Here is a 5,187-nt window from a genome sequence, read left to right as displayed (position 1 = left end):
AAATCAAATAAGAAAATTTGAGTCAAATCGGTAAACACGAATTTAATGGCTTGTTCATTGTCGGATCCAGGGGGAGGGGAGTCCGGGGGTTGGAACCCCCCCCTTTTTTTGGCCGATCAATGCATTTGAATGAGGACAAATAGTTGGACCCCACCCCCTTTTGTCCTAGGTTGGGAGCCCCCCTTTTTAAAATGGCTGGATCCGCCTCTGTTGTGTCCCTTTGATAACTGCCTCAATTCAATGAATACTATTCACCAACGGTATACTTATACTTTTTGTAACTAACATTGACTTTTGTATATGTATTTACAGAATAAATATTAGAGAGCACTTTCGAATTCATATAGCTATATGGGTAAATACCTGGTAACGGTAGCCAAAACAATCAATATATTGCTATAAAGAGTTTATAACCTACCAAAACTAAGTTAAAAAATAACACTGGATGTATTCATTTATATTGTACATCAATGTTATATTTACACATCTTTAGATAAGGTCTAATGCATTTTTCGGTTGTATTCGTTTTTTTCTAACTTTGTGTTTTACAATAAATATAAGAAAAATATAGATCTTTGTTTGATGCATCGTAAATCCGTATGACGTCGAGTGCGTTGTTGGTGATATACGGATGTTGCTTTCCAGTTCGCATTTATTGTATTTAGAATCTAATCAAAGTTTCGAAATTGATAACTATATGATAGTATATATCAAAATGTGCATAATTAAAAGCAGAAATGAAATAGCCCTGAAAATCAATACCAACACCACAGTCCGGACACCATGTTCTTATTCTTGTTCCCGAAAATCTGTTCTTTTTGCCAGAACAAACGGCACATCTCATTCTCCTTTTGTTGGGAATCCATTCTATGAAGTGCCGAGCAGTAAGTCTGGTACTGTGAAGTAAGCAACGTCTACCCGGTCGTGTCTGTCCTTCTCTGTGTTGTCCAATCAAACCCTGTATTATTTCCTGCTGAAATGTCAAATGGTCCATTTTCTTCTGTACCACAAAGGTATTTCTATAACATATGTAGGCGTTAACTGAAAACAAAATAAAACAATATTATTAAATTGATGTTTTTTAATACCTTTTGGAAAACAAAGTCATATTTGAATTGTATGCGAGTTTAGTTTGAGAAATGGTAATTAATTATCAGTATGATATAGGACTAAATGTTTGTAAAAACATCAGAACTAAACCCGTCACACCAAAATAATAAGATAGAGAACAAACAATTGCATAGCGCTCGTATACTAACTTTAAATATATTTTTCAAATTAAAGCCTTTCGGTAACTTAAAATTTCGAATAAACCATACCTGTTGCTTTTATGGAAGATTAAACAAAATCTTCTTCCATAATTTCAAACTTCTAAATTGGGGTTCATACTGTGCAATTAACTGGTCACCTATAGGTCAACGCCACCCATCGTCTCATTGTATTTGTGTACCAAAGATGGCGCCTTCACAAATTTCCCCTTACTATTAGGTTTCCGGGTTATTCTGAAAATATAATTTTTTTTTTTAAATATAGTCTAGATTTAGAATTTGATATAAAACAAATATTCTGATTACTTCAATGAATGTACTTACAAGTATGAATGATTTTTAATTTTAAATCCTTTTTACTCATAGATATTCTATGAAAACGTGATCACGGCTTTTTAAATTGTGAACTTTTGGAATGAATTGTGAATACAGCTACCCAAACACTCTGCTTAGTTTTCGCGGTACCATTAATATATGAATACGGTTCCTTACTTGGAAGAAGAAAAAGACACCGGGAATAGTACAATACATTCAATAAAAAAATATTACTTTGCACTTCCAGCTGTTGTTAACAAGGACACTTGTCGGCGATCACTTTATAAAACAGACATAACTGGTCCTTGCGACTTTGCAAGAATTGCCCCCTTTGGAAGTTTTGCTTTTCTTAAACTTTGAGGCATGCCTTTTCTTGTGTTAATTACTGTACCCAGGTCCGTAGCCAGGAATTCCCAAGGGTGGTTATTTGGACTCACAAACTCGACTTTAACAGTCACAATTCGAACAGAACGTCGACTTTAACAGTGCTTATTTGTTTTCAAAAGGGGGGGGGTCGGACGACCCCCACCCCCCTTGGCTACGGGTATGGTACCAGTACAATATCTACCCCTGTTTCTGAGGTCGTGTACTAATTTCGGACTGGTTAACCAACTGTCGATGGTCACATGGTGCTGTTTTTCAAAGTGGGGTCTCATCAGATCCATAACAACTTTGTATCTAGAATATACATGGCATTGCATTCAATATTTACTGCAACGTTTATTACCCTAATATGTTATTTGAAATAAGTTAGAAATTCATGTCGATGGTTACCGTCTTTATAATACACCAAAGGCCTTCTACGACAATGTGTGTACGGTATACGGTTTTATGATTATATATTTTTTTAGAATATACATGTACATGTAGTTCACAGTGTTCACAGCGCTTGTATGTTGTATACTATACTTATGTATGTTTGAGTTAACGGTATGTAAAAATTTGAGAAACATAAATTAAACTGATTTTTTTTACAAATTAACTGATCATGACATTTAATAACTTTCTATTGTGCACTACATTTAATAACAGTCTGGTCAAAGAATCATGTTGCTCTCTATAGTCGTTTTATTAATTTCTGTTATTGAATGCCACCGATTTGACGAATACCACTTGTACAGATACAACGGACTTACTATTACTAAGATTAGTTTATCACAAAAGATTTACAGGACAATACAAAATTCGTTCGTTTTTGTTTATTAATTCTCTGCAAACCGAAGTGTTATAGGAGATGATCACTTTCTATTTGCTTAGTGTGGTTATTGAGAAAAGCGTTGACTGGTGTTAAATTCATTATGCTACATGTAAAAATAAAAAAACGAAAATAAATCATTTCCAGACTTGAATTATTCTTTTGAAATGACACAATATAAATGTATAGACGTTATGCATGATATTGGTGTCACTTTTGGTAACGTCGTATGTTAACGTCAAAGTCGTGTACTTTATTGACGTGATGTTTTTATTGCCTTCTATTCTAGTAAAGTCTTTAAACACATTGTTTTTGTGAATAAAAGGAGATAAGGGTTAACACCATGTTCTCCAGAGGCGGATTTAGGGGGGGGGGGGGCAGGGCCCCCTTTTTTGGAAACAAATTTGGTTGCTTATATAGGGAATCACTGAAGCGTGACTGGCCCCCTCTTAGATCAGTCAGTGGGCCCCCACTTATGAAAATTTCTGGATCCGCCACTGTTCTCTAGGACAAAAGAAATTATGAGGTATACATAGTGTGTTCTATGAACGAAACAAGATATTGGATATTCAGTAAATGGACATAAGGGTTTGTCGACTACGATTTGTTGTTATATATTTCATGTAAATCTACATTATTTCATAAAAATTATTCAGGGACAATTTCATGTTGGGGGTTTTAATAAAATTGGTACTAACAGAAGCAGAACTCTCATAGTTTTTTTTTTTTTTTTTTTTGGGGGGGGGGGGGGTAATATATTTGTTGTTAATTATCAATTTCTGATGATACACACAAAATTGATTTTCATCCTAAAATTTGCTTTATATTCCAACTAACTTAATTTGAAAAAAAAAATAACTAAAGAAAAATTATGACCAAATAAACAAAATTATATTCTGCGTCTTTCAACACATGGTTTTTAAATGCCGTCAAAATGTAGTTTTGTATAAAATTATAATGATTGTTTTATTAGCTGACCGATTTATTTGTATGTTGAGAAAGCCAGTACTATTGAAAATATATGTATATGCGCATTGGAGAGGATGGACTCTTGGACTTAACACTACTGGTTTTTGGAAAAGACACTCTTTCCTATGATCAACATGTGCAAACTGTTAAACAAGTATTCAATTTTATAAAGAGATCAAAACGATTCCTTGTAGTATAGTATCAACATAGGTAAAACACACATCATCATCATTATCATCATCAACCTAATCTCTGTCGTTCTTTCCTCATTCCCTCTACTTTTTTCAGTATAGATAAGTTATATTTATGTTGTTTATATTATATGATGTATGCTCACGTTCAATTTGTATTGTTATATATATTGTATTGTGGAGAAAACTTTATAAGTATGTTTTACTTGTGTCTGATCCTTTTTCGCTTTCAGCAAATAAAATATGTTTAAACTAAAAAAAAATTGGAGAGGATGGGTATGTCTTAAAGGCAGTAGGAACGTTCTTCTTGCACCGAGCCCGAACACCAACAATTGTGGAACTATCATGTTGCTACATGTATATATATATAACGATTGATAAAATATACGTCACACCAAAGTTCGCGGTATCACATTCAGAGTTATTTTTTATATAGTTCTGTAGAGTTTTGAAAAGGTTAAATGGAAGACTAGTATGAAGTTTTGAACTTTTGAATTTCCTCGGAGTATTTTTGTGATTTCACTTTTATAAATAAGTATTTTTAACTTGACCCCCGCTTTAACCGAAAATTAATTGATTGCGTATTGGTGATTTACGAAATTTCAGCAGTCTTCTTAAGGAGAAGCATATGTGTATTTCTATCCAATGCATCTATACTATTAAACGAGAAGACCTCATTTTGTGTGTCGCTTCTCTTCCTTCCACAATAAATCAATCATCATGCCTCTGTGTCCTATAGGTAACATGCATAGTCGCATTTGTCATCCATTCTTGCGATTATTCAGATTGAGTTATTTTTGGAGAAAAACGACAAAAAGGAGTCCGGATATGATTCCGTCATCAGACTGACTTGTAGTCAAAGATAAGACTTCCGGTTTGAAACATGCACAAATACAACCAATCGTATGATAGATATCAAAAATGAAAAATAAATAAGCCAATCAGAGCGTTCTCCATATCATGGTGTTTAGATCGCAAGGCCAACACCTATTATACCTTCTTATAGAGGACAATTATTTTCTTCCTTCCACAATAAATCAATCATCATGCCTCTGTGTCCTAGCTATAGGTAACATGCATAGTCGCATTTGTCATCCATTCTTGCGATTATTCAGATTGAGTTATTTTGGGAGAAAAACGACAAAAAGGAGTTCGGATATGATTCCGTCATCAGACTGACTTTTAGTCATAAAGAAGACTTCCGGTTTGAAACATGCACAAATACAACCAATCGTATGATAGATAACAA

At 33.9% G+C, this 5,187-nt stretch overlaps 1 long non-coding RNA gene across 1 annotated transcript; it reads right to left on the bottom strand.

The window, feature by feature from the left end:
* Positions 1-445: 445 nt before the first annotated feature.
* LOC143072172 (uncharacterized) lies at positions 446-2,104 on the bottom strand. The gene is made up of 2 exons (XR_012977063.1): positions 1,320-2,104; positions 446-1,041 (listed from the first exon to the last, which is right to left on the bottom strand). It is a non-coding gene; the product is annotated as an uncharacterized LOC143072172 (long non-coding RNA).
* Between the last annotated feature and the right edge of the window lie 3,083 nt (positions 2,105-5,187).

Source organism: Mytilus galloprovincialis, chromosome 4 (genome assembly GCF_965363235.1).
Source record: "Mytilus galloprovincialis chromosome 4, xbMytGall1.hap1.1, whole genome shotgun sequence".
NCBI classification, from domain to species: Eukaryota; Metazoa; Mollusca; class Bivalvia; order Mytilida; family Mytilidae; genus Mytilus; species Mytilus galloprovincialis.
This window is presented reverse-complemented; position numbering and strand designations above follow the sequence as displayed.